At 43.8% G+C, this 20,126-nt stretch overlaps 1 protein-coding gene across 4 annotated transcripts in view; it reads left to right on the forward strand.

Moving 5' to 3' along the window:
- Window positions 1-1,087: 1,087 nt before the first annotated feature.
- Window positions 1,088-20,126, forward strand: part of NDEL1 (nudE neurodevelopment protein 1 like 1) — a 44,084-nt gene continuing 25,045 nt past the window's right edge. For 3 of the 4 annotated variants that reach the window (XM_032498767.1, XM_032498766.1, XM_032498765.1), the window contains exon 1: window positions 15,872-16,051. The gene's annotated coding sequence lies outside the window, so the exon portion shown is untranslated. Of the gene's footprint in view, window positions 1,226-15,871; window positions 16,052-20,126 lie in introns of those variants that run through there. The other variant, XM_006176935.3, reaches the window with a different exon arrangement.

A 20,126-nucleotide genomic window follows, 5' to 3' on the forward strand; every position in this document is an offset into this window, starting at 1 on the left:
TTTAAGTAAGCTGCAGGCTAAGCAGACTTCCTTCTAGAGATGGGGTGCAGAGCAAGGCCCGGGATGGAAGAGCCAGACTTCTGTCAGCTCAAGCACCCCTCCATTTCACATCTTTAGGGGTTGTGAGAGGAGCTAAGAGGAGCCGAGGATCTCCCTGGCCTTGCCCTCCTGCAAAGCTTTGCCAGTCTGCAAACCTCAGCGCCATGGCCATGGCGTCCGCAGCCCAGATGCCCTAAGTGATCTACCTAAATGTTTACCTAAATACTTTAAATAGGGTGATATTTCTTCAGCATCTCAAAGGTCCACGAACATTTATGGACTAACTTCCAGTGCTCTGCTGGATGCTCCTGGCGATACAGAGACAAATCCATGTAGCTCCGGATGGACTTGGGGAGATAAGCGTCCCCAGGGAGAGCAATGATCAGTGAAGGGGCTCAGGAGTCATTCTTATCAATGTTGCTGCTCCTACATGGTGAGACTTAATGACACATGAGACCTGCAGCCACTGTGGAGGCGAGAGGTATTCGGGGTGACTCTTCAGACCAGGGTGGTCTGATCTGACCAAGACTTAAGGAGTGGGTCAGATTTGGAGAGGCAGAAAGGAGGGGCCGCTAAAGGGACTGATTGGATGTAAATGAAGCCTGTTACACATGTTATCTCAATTAAGCCCAAACTAGACAGTGAGGCCAGTACTGGTGTTAGCTCCTTACCATAGCTGGGAAAATGAGAGGCAGACATGCCAAGGAACTCACTGAAGGTCTCACAGCTGAAAGTGGTCGGTGGAGGCTACCTGACTTTAAGTTCATTCTCTGAAGTGCCACGTACGTGCTCTGCCAGGTTCTGTGCGTCTCCTGCCCCGGGTGTGTGAAAGCTCTTCTTCTCACCTTGTCCCCCCACCACTGGCCCAGAGGCATCGATGCAGACAGTAGAAGTAGGGACGCTTGAAGGCCTGGCTAAAGAGCCGGGCTTGAATTTCTTTTTCCCCTTCCCCAGCCCTGAAGTCTTGCTCAACCGCAGCTGAGCGATGAGGCTGACAGGGTTGCCTCACTTCTAGAAGGCCAGCCCCAGCCTTCCTGGCTCGAACCCACTTCCTGTCCTTGCGTCTCTTTTGTCAGAAGGTGATTCTCACACTTCCTGTTGACTTCTGCTCGGTTTCAGCTGCTTCGGCTCTGGCCCCCGAGTGCTGCTGTTGATCTGATCCGCAAGGCCTGGGACACAGGACCAGGTACATTGGGACAGTGGGGGAGCAGGGGGTCAGCTTGGACAAGGGCTGGGCCAGGTTAGGGCCGGCTGGCAACACACCAGAATAGGGGGCTCCTGGTGGTCTGATGACCCTCTCCGTCCGTGTGGTGGGGGACTGTCAAACTCTGAGGTTAGTTTGTGAACTTGGCTTTGGTGGCTTCCTGAAACCACGTCATCTGTCCCCATCCCCCTAAAATCCCTTCACCTTGGTTTGTTTTTGTATTTCTTGAGCTGCCCAGGTAGCACTTTTCTGGGTTGCAGAGAGAGAGCCTTGGGTTCAGACAGATTTATCTGGGGCTGACGGAGACACAGCTGGTGTGGTGCTTGAAACCGCGCTGAGCTCGCTGACCAAGCTGGGTCTTGTGATGAAGTCCTGGCTCCTTGGCTTTCTGGGCGAGTCATTTCACTCTGAACCTGTTTTCTGGTATACAGACTGGCAAAGTGTCTATTTTGTGGGAAGTTTGTGATGCTTATGCAGGGCAATGATTGTGGAAGTGTTTTATAAACTGTAAGATGGTATTCTCAGGGTTTGAGGTTACTTTTATTTCATTTTCTAAGTGAAACTGGACATATTTTTTTCCCCTGATGATGCTTGGTGAAAATCCCAAGAATATAGAGAAAGTGAAAATTTTTATATAATCCCAGCCCCAAAGATTACTATTGACACTTGGTGTATAGATTTCTAGACATAAAAAAAATTACATTTGTTTTACTGTGGTAAAATGTACATAAAATAAAAATTACCACTTTTAAGCTTAAAGTTCAGTGGCATTAAGTACTTTCACACTGTTCTGCAACCATCACCACCATCCCTCTCCAGAATTTTTCTTCTCAAATGGAAACTTTGTACCGTTAAACAGTAACTCCACAATCTCCCCACCCCAGCCCCTGGCAACCACCCCTCTACTCTCTGACAATGTGAATTTGGCCACTCTAGGTACCTCGTGTAAGTGGAATCATGCAGTATTTGTCCTTATTTCACGTAGCCTAATGTCCTCAGAGTTCATCCAGGTTGTAGCACATGTCAATTTCTTTCCTTTTTCAGGCTGAATAACATTGCATTGTCTGTATCCGCCACATTTTGTTTATCCATCATCTGTCAAGGGAGACATTGCTTCCACCTTTTGGTTATTGTGAATAGTGGTTTTATGAATGTGAATGTACAAATATCTGTTTGGGTCCTTGCTTTTAATTCTTTTGAGTATATGCTCACAAGTGGATTTGCTGGGTCATATGGTAATTCTATTTTTAATTTCTTGAGGAACCTTCATACCGTTTTCCACAGTGGCTGCATCATTTTGCATCCCTAGCAGCAGTGCATGAGGGTTCCAATTTCTCACCTACACTTTGTTATTTTCTTAATCGATGCGCAGTCATAGCTCATTGTACTTTTGATTTGCATTTCCCTAATGATTAGTGAAGTAGAGCATCTTTTCACGTGCTTATTGGCCATCTGTATACTTCTTTGGAGAAATATCTATTCATATCCTTTGCCCATTTTTAAATAGAATTGTTTGGTATTTTTGTTGTTGTTGAGTTGTAGGAGTTCTTGAATATTCTGGAAATTAACTAGACCTCTAGGCCTTTGAAACAATATGTATCGTATGTCAAATTCTACTTACTGTCCTGTATCCTTTTTTCATGTAATAATACCACTTGAGTATCATCTCATGTTAACCTATAAATATCTACCCTGTCCTTCTTAATGGCAGTGTAGTATCCCAGTGTGTGGATACACCAAAACTTATTAAACCAGTCTCCTACCAGTGGGTGTTTAGGTTATTTCCAATTTATTGGCATAATAATAAATAATGATGCAATAAACATCATTGAAATACATCTTTGCATACTAGTCCTTTCCTTAAGATACATTCTTACAAGTTGATTGCTGGGTGAAAGGTTACACATATATTCACAGTTTTAATTCTTTTGTCCAGATTCTTCTAATAAATGTCATACCATTAAAAAAAATTTTCATATCCACTTTTATGAAAGCAACACAAAGCTTACAATGAAAAATAGCAATTCTCTATCCCATCTCCCCACTTCCAAGTGCTCCCTTCCAGACAGAAATATTTTCAATTATTTTCATTGTTTCTATTTCCAAATAAAGTGCCTGTATGGATTTTTTCTATTTTAGTTATTATCTATTGACTTCTTATTATGAAAGGTAAGAGTATAGCACTGGTATATCACCAGAGCCACGTTTTTGCTCCCCCATCTTCCTGATGTGGTTGATCACACATTAGGTTAAATCAATGTTATGTAAGTATGTTATGCTAGGACTGTGTGAGCGTTGTTCTCTGAGCTATGCAGTTCATTATTTCCCTCCTTTTTAAATTAAAAAAGTTTTCATTTTAATTATTTTCTAATTGAAGTACAGTCAATTACAATGTGTCAGTTTCTGCTGGACAGCACATGTCCCAGTCATTCATATTCATACATAGATTCACTTTCATATATTTTTATAAAAGGTTGTTACAAGATAGTGAACATAGTTCCCTGTGTTATACAGAGGAAATTTGTTTTTAAAATCTATTTTTATATATAGTGGCTAACATTTGTAAATCTCAAACTCCCAAATTTATCCCTTTGCACCCTCTTTCCCCAATAACTATAAGAGTGTTTACTATGTCTGTGAGTCTGCTCTGTTTTGTAAATGAGTTCATAGTGTCCTTTTTTTTTTCTTAGATTCCACATGTAAGTAATATCATACGGTATTTTTGTTTCTCTTTCTGACTTACCTCACTTAGAATGATGATCTCTAGGTCCATCCATGTTGCTGCAAATGGCATTATTTTATTCTTTTTTATGGCTGAGTAGTATTCCACTGTATAAATATACCACAACTTCTTTACCCAGCCATCTGTCGATGGACATTTAGGTTGCTTCCATGGCTTGGCTATTGTATATAGTGCTACTATGAACACTGGTGTGTGTGGGTGTTTTTTGATTCAAGGTACTGTATGCTCAGGAGACCTCTCAATCTTGGTATGCATGTTATTCAATTCTGGGAAAATTTCTGGAATTGCTATTCCCTTAAAAATAATTTCCTCCTCTTTATTTTCTCTCTTTTCTTTCTGGTACTCTTCTCATTTGGATGTTGGACATTGGGGTTTATCTTCTCATTTTCTTGCTTTTAATCTCCCATTTGGGAAATCTGTGTTTTGTTCTTTTTGAGATTGTTTCTCAATTTTATGGTCATACTACAGCTATTTCTACGTCAACCTTCAGTGAGGGAAAAAAAAAAGGTATTTGTTCTCACTCCTTTTATAGCTCCATGTTCTTGTTTCATGGATATAATACATTTTTTCTCTGAAGATATTTATTAAGGTTTTTTGTTTTTCCAGCTTACCTTCTGCTTCCTGCATTGTATTTACTACTCCTGAATTTCTTTTATGTTATTTTGTTCTATCTTTCACATTGGAGACTTTTGCAAAAGTATAGTGGTTCCTAGTTGAATGTTCATTTTTATGACCAAGGATTAGAAGCTGGAAGGCCATGTGTGTGTGTGTGTGTGTGTGTGTGTGTGTGTGTGTGTGTGTGTGTGTGTATGTGTATGTTTGGGGGATTTGGGGGCTTGTTGGCTGTTGGGCCCCTCTAAACAATCAAGTGGCCAGACCAGGCCATGTGATTCTGTTGAGAAAAACTCTGATCTGCCTAGAGGGTACAAGCCAGGCTGCCAGCATTCTTGGAGGTCAGTTGGGGAAGGAAGCTGGGGTCTCCTCATTTGATATGCAGACTTGGAAGAGTCCCCCTCCCTCTGTCCCACTTCCCTGTGTAGGGTAGTGACAGCCTCACCCTCTTATATGCCCAGTGTCCCAAGGTTTGGAGCTTTTCTAGGTTCATTTCTCCCGAGAATAAGACAACTCCTGCTGGGCTGGGAGAGAGGTCAATTGCCTGGGCTGTGAAGTCTGTCTCTAAGTGCTTTGTAAACACGCTGTGCTTTCGACAGCCCTTCCTGTTTTTGGCCCCGCCCCACCCTGCCTTCTGACACAGCTGGCACTCCACCTTCTGTGGTTCAGAGGCAGACACTACCTGCTTCTGGTTGGCATTTAATTTCCAGCCTTCTCTGATCTAGTCTGTCAGCTGCACTTACCCATCTGCTTTCCATCTTCTAAGATTCTGTTGACCTCTCTTGTCCGCTGTTGTCTCCTCTTCCGCACTCTGTCCTTGTGGGTTTCTCCCTTTCCTAATTTCTGTCCTGTCTTTTTCGTGGTGTTTCAGGAGGCAGTGGAGATACTTGTGTTCAATCCATCATGGTAACTATGACGGTTACAGCATTTTCACTCGGACCAGCCTTGTCTGAGGGTGTCGGCTTCCTCACACTATTACCAGTGCTGGGCATTATCATTTGTTTTAAACTCTGCTAGTCCAATAGGCAAAAAAAAAGCAATATTGTCATTTTAATTTACATTTTAAAAGTTGTTAATGAAATAAGAAAACCACAAGAAAAAAAAGTTATTAATGAAATGATTGAGGATCTTTTCATGTGTTTATTGGTCATTTGTATTTCTCCTGAGAACCACTTATTTATGTCCATTGCTCACCTTTCTACCAGCATGTGATAATTGTTAAATTGCTCACATACAGCCAGCTCAGTAAAGAGGCTTATGATTGGTCCCTTATGCTTCTGTATATGTAATCTCAAAGACTTCATTCAGAGAATGCAGTTCTTAATGATTATGTCAAAATGAATTTTTTTCTCCTTCAGATTATAAAAGTAATCTGTGTTCACTGTAGAAAATTTGGAAAATACAGATAAACACAAAAAAGAAAATATAAACCACCCAGAGAGAGCCACCAGTTATAAATACATCCTTCCAGTCGTCTCCCTTGCCCCCGGTTGGTATGCCCTTATAAAAATGAAAGCAGGGTCATTTGATTTTGTATTCATGTTTTTGACTTACTAACCATCATTTGTTCTCATTTTATTACACATTGTTCTATGACATTATCATTCCTGGCTCCATGGTATTCCATTGTGTGGATATACGATCATTTATTTAGTCAATCCCCTTTGATGGACACCTAGGTTCTTATTGGGTTAAAATTTGCATGAACAATTTCCTCTTTTGATCATGCCTCGGCTAACCTTGTTTTCCACTGCGTATCTGCTTAGCAGTCTCTTTTGGAGGGGAGGTGGGAAGGATGAAGGTAAACATTAATCCTTTTCTGGTTAAATAATTACTAATTCCAAATTAATGAATATAGACTCAGGGAGATTTTCTAGCACTTCCTTTTTTTCCTGTTAAGTCAGAGGCAGAGATGGGGAAGGATCACTCCGGGATCTTCATTAGATTCCTCCGCGGCTTTCAATCAGAGAGAAAATGATGGGCAAAAGCACCGGGGAGGAGAGATATATGCAACGATGAGAAAAAAAAGCAGCTGATCAGGCAGGCAGGCATCTGAAAAAGCCATCCAAAAAAGAAGAGCTTAAAAGATAGAAAACCTGAAAGAACCAACTGGTCTGAGAATTGAAGACCTGAATGCGGTCTCCGAGTCTGCCACTAATTGCGTGTCCTTGGGCAGGATGCTCAGCCTCTCTGGTCTCTTCATTGTCATTCCTTGTCTTGGGTGGATTTCTAAGTTCTCTTGTGTCTTCTGAGGTTCTGTGAACACAGACTTTGTCACGTGAGCTGTGTGATCCTGGACAAGTTGCTTAACCTCTCTGAGACATGGTGTTCTCAGCTGTAAATTGGGAACATTAATAGCTACTTCATAGGGTTGTTGTAAATGGATGTGTGTAAGGCACTAGTCACAGAGCCTGTCCCAGATGAAGTAGCCAATAAATGAAAGCTATTTTTATGGCAAGCTCATTGTTATGGAAGAGGAGGGCAATTCTATCATCCCACACGCTGTGTGTGGAAACTCTGTCTTCTCAAAAGCAGTGTCCAAGTTCAGTCTGCAGCTGGGACACATGCCAAGGGGCACAGTGCAAAGTCACCACTGGCCACAGACCTCCCTTTGCAGTGCGTTCTTCCCCAGGACCTGGCTGCTGTCCACATGTGGGTCAAATAAACGCCAACTGCTTAACACGGATAAGTAGGATGTGTGACTGCTGGCAGACAGAAGCAATAGGAAACCCTACTTTCGGAACATAAAATATCTGTGAGTGTCGCAGAAGGGGAACTGAGCCCTAAATGATATGAATCACCCACGCAGGGACGCTGTCAAGGAAAAGCTGACGTCCTTTCAAGCTGCGATTGATGAACACAGAGTCGGGGAAGACGTCGGGGGTGGGGCTGCCGTCTTGCTCTTTGCTGCTGTGCATTCTTGGGCAAATTACCCTATTCTGTACAATCAGAAGGCTGGATTCTATTCTGGTTCCCCCGAAGGACAGTCTGTGTGCTACTGGTGGTGCGCCAAGTGATGTTATGCGGTACAGGGATGAAACATTTGACATCTTAATGGTCACGAATTTAATTTATGAATTAGGGAAAATATGATACAATCAATTCTATGATTTTGTAGATATGATTGTTTAGGATGAGGCAAATGTAGGATTTAAGTTCATTTTTTGGAAAGTGAGCTAATTCAAAGAAAAATTCAAAGATGATTATGCAGAAATGGCAAATGTTGTGAAGGTAGTAAAACTGGAACATCAGGTGTGGAGGCAAAATTAAAGCGCCCCAAAGATGTCCAGGTCTTAATCCCCAGAACCTGTGTGTTACCTTTTATGGCAAAAGGGACTTTGCGGATGTGATTAAATTAAGGGTTTTGGGTTGGGGAGATTATTCTGTCAAGAAAAACTCTCCGATCTCCTGCCTAGAGGGTACAGGCTGTTAGCATTCTGGGAGGCCCTCAGGGGAAGGAAGCTGGGGTTTCTTCATTTGCTATTCAGCCTTTGAAGTACCCTCCCCTTCCCACTTCCCTGTAGAGTGGAGTGATTGAGCCTTGCCCTCTAGTATGCCCCGTGTCCCAGTGGGGGTGCTTCCTTCTGCAAGCTCTGCGGTTCCCTGGGGCATAGCAAAGGAACACTGGTGGGAGCAAGATCATCCTTGTCACCTACCCCCACTTATCTGGGACAGGGCTGACCCTGTCACATTGGGAAACTGGCCAAGGAGAAGCAGGGTCTGAGCACCCCCAGGAGGGTGCTTGGCACCTGGATGACAGGGTGGGTCCTGACTCACAGAAGCTGTCAACAGTATCATCTGGTCCAACCTGTACATTTTGCAGATGAAGAAACTGAGGCTCAGCAAAGGGAAGTCATGCAAAATCACCTGTGATGGGGCTGACTTGGCAGAGAACAGATACCTGAATTCCTAAGGTGGTGGGAGGGAACAGCAGCCAGCAGGGGCGTGGCCGGGTTCTCACACCAGGGCGGGGAGCCCGGAGAAGGGGTGGGGCCTGCACCTTCAGCTTGGGGTGGAGGTTGGGTCTTGCCCCCCTTTGATTGCCTTCGCTGGGTGTCTGGGCCTCTTGCTTTCACATTGTTTCCTCTAATATCTTTTTGTCAGGGTTTTAATGACCATCCCTGAGAACAGGCGACTTTAGAAATTTGTTGAAACAGCAACATGCTGGAAGAAAGGGCTCCCTGCGTGTCCTGCCCCCAGCACGTCCATTCACATCTTCTCTTCGGCCTGGCCTGCACCCCTCCAAAGGAGTGCTTGTTTTCTTTTCATAGAAGGGAACTTTCTCCGGTGACTAACAGCAAACGTGGGATGTCTTATTTCTGCATTTCAGTATTTACGAATCAAAATTGGTCTCTGTGGAATGCATGCTCCTGGGCTCCTGAGCCCAGTCTCCTGATTGTAAGCAGAAAATACTTTTCACGTAAAGGCCACAGGACCCCCTTGCTGTAATTGTCAAAGTGGACGTCAAGGCCTGTGTTGTATTGCGGGAATAGATGAAAACTAGTGTGAAATTTCCTCAGAGATTGCATGGACTGTCATTTTACCATGTTAGGTTATAATTATAAATGGTCAGCATGTTGTTTCCCTTATTTAGACAATGGTCACCAGACAAGTGCCTCCTCCCCCGAGAAGCAATCCTTACATTCCAGATTAGCTATAGTTGACATCGCATCAAAGTCCCAAATACCATTGTCAGCTAGTGGGTGTGTAGAAGATACGATGTCGAAAAGATGGTAGGGTGGAAAACTGACGTCAGTGAAACCAGCACACACATGTTTACAGGAGAGAATAACACCAGACTGGGGTAACGAGGGAGTCACAGCAGGAGGACTTCGTTCTTATGAGCTATGCTACCAACTTGGGAACCTTCCTACTGAAGCTTTTGTGTCTGCTGGAATGACTTGGCTGAAAGGCTGGATTTCAAAATGGTCCTAAAGCCACAGACTTAGGAAAACTGGAAAGAATTTTGAGGACATGGTCGTGCTTTGTTAAGTTTGGATGCATTCTTTAAAAAAAAAATTTTTTTTTATTGAAGTGTAGTTCATTTACAACGTTAGTTTCAGGTGTACAGCAAAGTGATTCAGTTATACATATACATATATATTTTCAGTTTTTTCCATTATAGCTTATTATAAGAAATTGAATATAGTTTCCTGTGCTATATAGTTATTTTTTTAAAACTTAAAAAAAATTATACAGTTAACCATTTTCGGTTAAAAAATACAGAAAAGAAACAAAAAAGGAACAGATGAGAGAGAGAATTACCTATGATATCACCTCCCAGACATGACCACTGTTAATATTTTGGTGTCTATCTTTCCAGACTTTCTCTAGAATATACACACACACACACATACATACACATATATATACAGATACATGTGTATTATTTCTATTTTACAAAAGTGGGATCATATTATACATATTATTAAAAAGAATTTTTTTGGAGGGGGCAGGTAATTAATCTCCATTCTTTCCCTTCTTCTCTGTAAGCCTGATGTGTTCACTGCTCTATCCCTGGGGCCTAGAACAGTGCCCGGCACACAATTACATTTGTCAAACGGTTGAATTCACCATCTTTCATTCCTGATAACCTTGACTCATTGGCTTAGTGGTAGTGGGATTGGCTGAAATTGCCTGATGGCAATCAGCTCAGGTTGGTAAGAAACACTCCATTTCTTTGAAGCCCTGTCATTTCACAAGAATGGCTTGGGAGTAGGCAAAACTGGTGCCACCTGTCTGTGCAAAGGTATATGAGAAGATACTGCTTTTGTCTGGGGATAGTCACAGTGTTTACGTAGGTGTGATGTCAACAGCCCTGGGGGTTACCAGGTGTTAACCAAATTAGCAATTAACAGTGTTGTGCTATCCTTTTCTGTGGAGGCAGCTGCCATTCTTGGGTGGGGTGTGGGTAGTGACCAAGAAGGGGCTGGGGTGGGGGCCATGGCTGACAGTGAAGATCGAAGCTTGGGGGAGTGGAGGCTCTGAAGCCAGGAAGACCAGGAGGCTGCAGATAGTTCCAGAACGGGAGGAAGTTCACAGTTCAGGTAGGCGACTGGGGAAGAAGTAGGGGCAGCGACAAGAGATTCCTGGGGGCACGGCAGGGTATCAGGTTCCATCAGAAGGGGAAGGAGACTCTTGCAACCTCACTTCACTGGCCCCCAACCCAGCCCCAGATAAGGATGAGGGCCCTTTCCTTCCAGGTACCAGTAACCAGGGCAGGACTCTGACAGGTAGGACTGTTGCAAACTCAACCTCAATCGTCCTCATGTTTCTCACCTGCGAGGGCCACTTTTCAGCGAGCTACAGCCAGAAGTCTTCAGAGGGTACAGTACCCTGTGAGGGCCAGAAGCAGGTTGCATTTTCAGACAGACACTATGGACAGGGGAGGAAGCAAGGAGGTCTGGAGCCTGAAACCCCTCACAGCAAATTTATCACCCAATTCCTGCCTTTTTGGTGACTTCCAGCTGACTGGAGTTTGAAATTTAGGGGACAACTTCTGATGGAAGAGCTGAGGTTTGAGAGCCTGAGTTGCTTTGGGTACTTGGTAAGCACTGTTTGCTCAGGAAGCTACTGAGGATGCAATAAACACAGCAGTAAAGACAACAGATGGAACTTTCTTTTCCAAAGGGGTCAAAGGTTAGGAAACCACCAAACGTGGGCATTGAAATCAAACATGAACTGATTATCACTCCTTATCTTGGAAGGGGAAATCGACCACCTAGTGAACTCATTCCTCCAACCATGGCAGGCACTATGATGGGTATGACTGGGAAGATAAACATCTTTATTTAAGGCATCCAGTTTTTATGCTCTTAATTGCATCTGCATTTGATATAGTTATTTTAAGGGCCTTGACAATTATGGAGAAGATTATGAACATTATCCCCCCAGGGAGCAGCCCCTGCCACACCTTATCCTCTTACCTTGGCTGTTTCTTTTTCTTTAGAGGAGGTTCTGGGGATTGAACCCAGGACCTTGTGCATGCTAGGCATGTGCTCTACCACTTGAGCTACACCCTCCCCACCATGGCTACGTTTCTTTATAGCATTTGTCATGACCTGACAGAAATAAATTTGCCTCTTTGCTTACTGTCTTTCCCGATTAGAGTATGAGCTCTGGGGGTGAGGGGTGGGGGGGTGCGTTTTATAGTTATATAGTCGAAGCCCCAAGGCCTAGAACAAAGCCTAGAAAAGAGCAAGCACTCAACCCACAGCTGATGAATGAATGACTTTCCTCTGTCAAACCACTTCTCACCTCCAGGTCCAAGTGTATAATTTGTTTTTTTATTAAAAAAATCCTATTGGGGGTGGGGGTATAGCTCAGTTGGTAGGGCACATGCTGAGCATGCATGGGGTACTTGGTTCGATTCCCAGTACCTCCATTTGAAAAAGAAAAAAAAATAGAGAAACCAAAAAGAAAAAAAAAAGAATTAGAAAAAACTCCTATTATTATTATTATTTTAAAACAATTTTATTATTTTTCTCAACATTTATTTTATTCTTATTGTTTGGAGGGGGGGAGGTAATTAGGTTTATTTAATTATTATTATTTTCTGTAATGGAGGTCCTGGAGCTTGAACCCAGGACTTCATGCATGCTAAGCATGCACTCTACCACTTGAGCTATACCCTCCCCCCTAAAACTCCTATTATTATTAATTTATTTATTTATCACAAAAGCAAATGATGTTGCTTTGGGGATTGTAGGTGCCATAGACTGAGTTTATACATATTTAGGCCAAAGAAAAGTCATAATTACCCATGCCCCAAATCTCAGTTCCTTTGTAATCTGGCATCACCTAAGTTTGGCCTTTCATGCTAGTGAAACTCTTCTCTTTATACGGTAATTCTTCTCAGAATGTGAGGCATTTTCCAGAAAGTGCTGTCAGTCTTGCATTTGGAATTACAAGCCACCAAACCATGGATTCATTCTCTTTCTTTCACTGAAGCATATTAAATGAGTTTGCTAAGTGCCTGTTGCTGGGGGATATTAGGACAATTAACACTGTTCCTGCGCTCAGTGAACTTTGGTTCCTTGGGGGTGGTCAGACACCTCTGTGACTAAAAGGCCATGTTCAGTAAGTCTCCTGTGAACTATGCAGGGCTCTACTTGAGCTGAGAGGCAGGAGCACTTACTTTGGAGCTTTAGATATCAGGGAAGGCTTCCTGGAGGAGGTAACAATGAGCAAGATTTTTACAAGGCAAAGAGGAAGGCAGACTGGCCAGCCTAGAGAGCAGCTGTAGTACAGGCATGGGGTCAGAAAAGGCCCAGGCCATTAGGGAGTCAAGGGTCTAATTGACCAGATAGGTAAACTGCAGGAAATAGACTGGAGAAGTGGGTTGGAGTTGCTTTGGGAGGGCCTTGAATGCCAGACTTTGTAGTTTGCACTATCACAAAGGGAGGTGCCAAACAAGTTTGGAGGTGATGCTTGTAACAGTGGGATCTAGAAGAGTGCTCCTGTGGAGTCTGGGGCTGGAACAAGAAATTTAAGGGAGAGAAGTTTGGGAAGAGAGACTCTGGACTAGGGAGATTCAGGGGCAGAATACTGGAATGTATTAATTTGAGAGTTTATGAAGCGAAAGTCTTTTGGGTTTGGGACGTGAGTGAATGAAGCTGGGCGGGTACAGTAAGGTGAGTTGAGAGCTTTTGCCTTGTGATAGAGGGATGACACCATTGACAGGAACGTAAAAATGTTCTTGGAAATTTCAGCTGGGCAAATGAGGATCTGTTGGGTTCACCAAAAGGGTTGGTGAGCACACCGGTGGACGTACCAGCGCTAGTATGACGACACAGAGTCCTAGCCTGTCTGCCAAGCTTTGAGAAAATGCTGGCAAAATATGGAACCTGAAAAATCTTGGTGTGGTCTGCTCCCTGATTCATCATCAGCCCCTCTCATTTTCACTGCAGCCTGCGGATGCTCACTTTTGTGAGTGTTGAGTGGCGAGTCCGCATTTTCATGAGCGGAGTGGGATGGTCAGTGTGCTAGCGCTGGTCAACCCCTCCACCCGAGTGTCAGCTCTCCTGGAGAGTTGTGGCGAGAAATATGATATCTAGGGACTGTCATGGGCTCTATCCAGAAAGACCTTTCGGAACAACCCAGCAACCCCTCCTAACTGGATATGAGGGCAGGGGTGGGGCAACCTTACCTTGCCTTCACAAAGCTAGATTATAACTTCTGTTGCTGACTGCTTAGCTTATCTACACTTTATTTCCTGGGAATTGGAAGCAGGGAGTGGGGCAAAGGTTCCTGTTACTTGGGAGAGAACTCAGCACAGAGGAAGATCAGTCCAGGGCTTTGATATGCCTGAGAGCCCTGCCAGACAAAGCCCATTGATTAATATAGGACCGGCACCAGTCCTGACAAACACTGGCTCTGGATCCAGGCTGGGTGGGAGGGGTGGTGGCCTGGAACACGACACCAACGTTTTCTGCTGGGCCTGGCCTGCCATTAGGTGACTCAGTGTGTTTCCCAGGACTTTAGCCAAGAAGCAGGGACAAAGTTGCAGCTTTTATTTTTATCTCTTAGGGTGGGACTGTTTTGTCTTGGCACTAGGTCCACAGGAAGGCCTCCCTGCTTAATCACCTCTCTTCCTGTGATCTCATCGACCAGAGCACAGCTTCAGCCAGGAAAACAGAGGCCCAGAGCCTGAAAGAGCTTCCACGATGTCCCAGGTCACTGGGCTTGGACCTGCTTGCGTTTAAACCCTAGCTCTCCTGGGCCTCAGTTTTCCAATATATATAAAGTGAAGGTAATAATTCCAGTCTCACCAGCTACTTGTGAGGATCGAGGGAGGAAATGTGTACATAAAGGTCTTAGCACGATGCTCTAGCTCAATAAATGGTCCCCCCCGAGTGGCCCTACAGCAGTGGTTAACAGTGTGGTTTCTGGAGTGAGACAGTCCAGACTAGGTGGGTTTGAACCTTGAGGCCTCTTTTTTCCACTTGGGTGACCTTGGGCAACTTTATCTTGCTGAGTCTTGGTTTCCTCATTGCTAAAGTGGGAATAATAACAGTACCTATCTCATGGGGTTATTGTGAGAATTAAATTATGCAAAACAAACATTTAGCACAATTGCCAGTACATACAAATGGTGCAACAAAGGCAAACTACTCATTATTCTCAAGATCTTTTCAATCTGATATCCTTCAAAGTCTAGCTCAAGGTGCCATCCTTTCCACAACCCTATTAATCACTTCTCTGACTTTCATTGATTTTGACATCTCTTAGAATCCATTTTGCATTGTTCCTGTTTATGTCCATGCCCTCAAAAATATAACTGGACCTCCCAGGCTCACCTTGAGGCCTGTCTTACACATCATTACTGTATCCCCAAACCTCCCAAACCCAATCCCAAGAGCACTGACATCAGAGAACTACACTGTACATTACACAGCAAAAGTTCCTAAAATTGTTTTAAAAACAGCTTTATTTCTTCAAGTTTCCACTTCCTAGGCAGTTGTCCATTCTCATTTCTCCCCTTTTTAGCCGCCGCCCCCTGCCCCCTCTAAGCCCTCTTCCTTCTCCAAGTCTCCTGGTGGGCAATATGTATGTATGCAATGGATTCCGTTAGTTGGGAGCCCCAGGGGGGTGAAAACACATACACGTTTAGATATATAAAGATGTTTAGATATATAAATAAATAGACATTTAGATATATAAAATATAGAAAGGGATATATTTATAATCCCTTGGTGCCCTCAATGAATCCATTCATTAATTCATCAAATATCTGAGTGCTCACTTTTCCTGGGACCAGCTATCTGCTGGAATAAGAAAGGAATGAGGCTCTGGCTCTCATGGAACTTACATTTTACTGGAAGAAGACAGGGAGTATAAAATTTCAGCTAGTGGAGGTGCTGTAAAGACAACACGGCTTTATGAGAGTGATGAGGGGGCTAAAATACGCCCGGTAGTCTATTGGGTGGTCGGAGTGGACTCGGAGGTGAAAACTGAGCCGAGGTTCTTCTTATAAACGGGTACACTGAAACAGACAATTTCAGGACTTAGTGGCTGAAAACTGGCAGGCAGGTCCTCACTCACGATGACGCCACTTTCCTGAACGCTGAGCCTCTTTGAGGAACCGCAAAGGTCGCGAACAGCAAGTTGCGGGGGCCCAAGCGCCTGCGCAGAAAGCCGCAGCCTGCTTGACGTCAGCGCGCCAGGCCCTGCCCGGCCCCGCCCCCTGTGACGCCACCCTCGCCGCAGCCACGCCCCGGCCACCCGCACGCTCGCGCGCATGCTCCGAACCCCGCCCACGTGCGTCAGAGAATGGCCTCGGACTCCCTGGCAGCCCCTGACGTGTCGGGGAGGAGCCGCGCGCGGAGGTGCGCGGAGTGGAGCTCAGGGCTGCGGACTGGAGCGGAGCTGAGCGGCTGGGCGGGCCTGGCCAGGCCAGCGGAGCGGAGACGTCGGTCGAGCGGCGGCGAACATGCGCTTTTGACACATTGGAGGTGAGCCTGCGGTGCCGGGCCGCTCCCGAAGGCTCCGGGACGGGCGGGCGGCGCCGAGGCCTGTCCCCAGGGAGCTGGCCGGGCCTTGGGGCTGTGTCCGAGGCCCCGCCGGGCCGGACAGGGCCCGGGTGCTGGGGCGGCCAGTCCGGGGGCAACTGTTCCAACCGCTCTAACTGCCCCCTGCCTTCCTGGTCCGAGGTGGGGCCCACCAGAGGCGCTTGGAAGGGTGCGAGCCCTGCGGCCTCTGGAGGATGTCCCTGCGTCCGGGGGTGGGGTGAGGGATGGCGGGGACGGAGGCCGGGACGTGGCACCGTGGGCCCGGGCGCTAGTGGCGCAAGGAGTGCTCCGCGTTGGAGGTGGCAGCGGCGTGCCCAGCCCTCTCCCTCCACCGCCTCCTCCCCCATTCCTTCTGCTGGGAGGGTGGTTCGGAGCCAGGTTGAATTTTGAACTCTCATCGCTTCTCTCCTGCGGGGGTCGAGAGCGGAAGCAGCCCACCTTGGGCTCAGATGGCATTCCCGTGATTGTCCGCCCGTAACTGCTGATCACCCTTCTTGGAGTTCAGAAAAGTGCTACCAAACGTTCGGGTTGCTTGCGCTCACCTTTTTTTTTTTTTTTTTTAAACTGGTAAGCAACGAAGTAACCATTTAAGTTTTGCCAGGAAAGTGAGGGTTCTTTCACTACTGATAATTACATTCCATTTCTGTGGCGCCTTTACGCGTTTCAGGGCACTCTTGCTATCTCCTTTGAATCTCATCACCTGGTGGCTGTGCCTGATTTCTGTTATCGCCATTTGACGAATGGCGAGATTGAGACCAGGTGGGGTTGGGGTAATAGGTAATTTATACTGTGGGTTGTTATCAACTGGTGAGTGGCTTCACTTGGTTCTGAATTTACGTCTCCCGGCTTGGAGTTCTGGTTTCTTTTTGGGGGATTTTTACCCTCTTCTCAGCTAGAAAGCAAAGTAGAAAAATTTGACTTGTCAAAATACCAGAAGCTAGTAGCAGATTTATTCACATACTTTTGAGCAGACCACCTAGGACAAGAACTGGTACTCAGTTTTAAGAGAAATCCTACTCTTAAGACTTGTTCACGGTTGCTGCCTAATTGTTTTGTCTGATAAATTGTGTTGCTCTTAATCCATTTGTGAAATAGGATAATGGCTTTGCTAAATTATGAAGTTGGTGGGGTAAAATGCAGCATTAAGTCATGTGTTGAGAATAGAGGAGAACTAAGATACCTCTTCTGAATCTTGTTTTTTTCTTTGGAGGGGAGTGGTAAGTAGGTTTATTTTTCTTAGAGGAGGTACTGGGGATTGAACCCAGGACCTCATGCACGCTAAGCATGCGCTCTGCCATTTGAGCTATACCCTCCCCCCCATCTTCTGATTCTTTATTAAAATTATAATTTAAAAACAGAGATTATAAGGAACAACAACAACAATAACAAAACCCTTTGGCTAGCCCTGGTTGCAGGTTGACCTGGTCCAGATAGAAGTTGCTAAATCTTATGAAGCTGTTTTTTTTTTAAGTTCTGTTTTTTGCTTTTAAAAATTAAATAAATTGAAATTGGAAGAGGAGCACTTACAATAAGTAAAAATGTAGATCTGGCTTATTTTTATTCTCATTTTAAGTCTCGCTTAGATAAATTTGGTTACTAAAGCTTAAAATTACTTCTGACATAAGTTTCTGAATACTCATAAGGTAGAAAAAGAAGTTTGGTAGTCAGGACCAAAAGGGAGACTGTATGATCAACTTTGAAAAGTTAAAAATTCTGTAAACATCACTTTTGGGAGAAGTAGAAGAATTTTGATAGAAAGGCACCTCTTATCTATGGGGAGTTCCAGAAAAACTCTTCCAGTCTCAGCAGTCCATTGTACAACTACTAACAAGAGGACAATGTCATATAAAATGGATTTTCTTATCATTACACAAAGAATAGTTCCTTTATAACCCTAGCAGTTTGGACAGGCTGTTTTATATTGAGTTGATTTGTCAGTTGCTGGATTTCTGAAGGTCACACACGGTATGATAATGTCCCATGTAAAAGTTGTCATACTTTTCAGATTCTAACTCTGTCCATAGGAGACATGGTATTGAGAGATTTGGGTAGTAGGGAAAGTACATAATTATCTACCTTCATTTCAGCTGCAGAAGCTTGTAGATGTGTCATTAAAGCTTTATTTTTCTTTTTTTTTAAACGATAGTTTTCTGTATTGGCCAACTTTCTATAGCCTACTATCTCCAGTTACATAGTTTCAAATAACACAGTGAACACATCCTGTTTTAACTTGAAGCAAGATGAACAGATTGTCTTTATAGCCCCTGAGAAGGTCTTTTGAATATCTGCAGTGGTAGCAAATTTTAATTTGTAAAAAATCTGAGTTTTGGAATGGATAACTCGAATGAAATTAGAGTAATAAAGCTGGATAGTACCAATTAGGAAGCAGTAAAAATTAAGTGTGATCACAAAAAAAGAAATTTTGTTTAGTTTTTTATCTGGATCTTCAAGGCTATTCCAAAAGAGGTTTTAGAAATGTTTTCAGTAATGGTAATATCTCTGAAATATGCACATAGCTTCTGGAAGTGATTAATTTTAAGGAATCATTTGTTATAAATTCTGAAGCACGTTTATTTTGTGGTTATGTTTCAAAGGTCTGCAACCACACCACCAGGTATTTTTTTTTTTTTTAATAATTTAATGAAATTTATTCTGTGTTTACTATGTTCCAGACTCTGTGCTAGTACTTTCAAACATTAACTCAATCTTTATAACAACTCTTTTAAAATTAGTGTCTCCACTTTATAGGTGAGAAAATGGGTCACTGGGTGGTTAAGTAACTTGCCCAAGGTCAGTTAGTGAGTAGAGGACTCTGATTCAAACCTGGGCAGTTTGGATCCAGGGTCTGGACTCATAACTGTTACGCTGTGCTATTCCTGTCACTTGGTCCCCTGTTAAATGTTTTTAATTGGTTTGTTCTGGAATAGAAGATGATAGTCATTTTAGTAAAAGTTTTCTGGCATAAATTACAATACTGTTTGAGGGACCAAAAAAGTGAGTCATATAAGTAGCCTATTAATTAGAAAAATTGTTGTCAATATTCAGTTTACATAAGATTCAGCCAAAAAACAGAAGCATGTTTATAATGAAACCATATTAAAGTAGTTTTGCTAGAATTATTTGACACTGAACTAAGTAGCTGGATAAGGAGGATACAAGAAATAGAACTAGATTCTCAAGGAGTTTCACCTGAAAGGCTGTTTAAAACCTGAGTCGCCAGGGGACGCTGATGGAAAAATTGGTAGTTGTATTAAGAATATGGCCCATTCAAGAACCAAAAGTCAGGGACAAATGGATACCTTATAGTACACCGAGAGGTGCAAACACTGAGGTTCCGCAGGGAACACTACTTAGTTAAGCCTCTTGAAAGTACTAACTGTCATAGGCCCTCTGATACTGTATAAATGGGTCAATAACAGCAACAAAAAACAGCCTCACACAGAAAACTTTCAAACTGGGCACGTGAATGATAACATTTGTAGATAAAAACAGCACTAACCCTATTTGTAGAAGGATTGGCGTCACATTCAAATACATTCAAGCGTTACATGCCAAGGAAGGCATCTAGTAGTCATGAACCTCCATGAGGACACTGGCCCATGGACCACACAGTCATCGGATGTACATAGTAAGGGGGAGGGTACAGCTCAGTGGTAGAGCGCATGCCCAGCACGCCTGACGTTCTGGGTTCAATCCCCAGTACCTCCACTTAAATAAATAAACATAATTGCCCACCTCGCCAAAAAAACAAACAAGAATTTAAAAAAAATGTGCATAGTAACAGAAGGAGTACTGAAAACTTAAAAGTATCCTGCCCATGAGTAGAGTCTTGAAATATCGAAGTAGCACAGTCACTCAACTCCAAAAGGCATGCATGTAATCTAGAGAAGGTCCAAAGCATGACAGCAAAAATATTTAAGGGACCAAGATGGCTGCCAGGTGAATATAAGCTGAAAAGATACTCACTGAGAAAACCAGGTATTATCATTTTATCATCAAAGTTTACAGAATTGGAAAG

This window comes from Camelus ferus, chromosome 16 (genome assembly GCF_009834535.1).
Source record: "Camelus ferus isolate YT-003-E chromosome 16, BCGSAC_Cfer_1.0, whole genome shotgun sequence".
NCBI lineage: Eukaryota > Metazoa > Chordata > Mammalia > Artiodactyla > Camelidae > Camelus > Camelus ferus.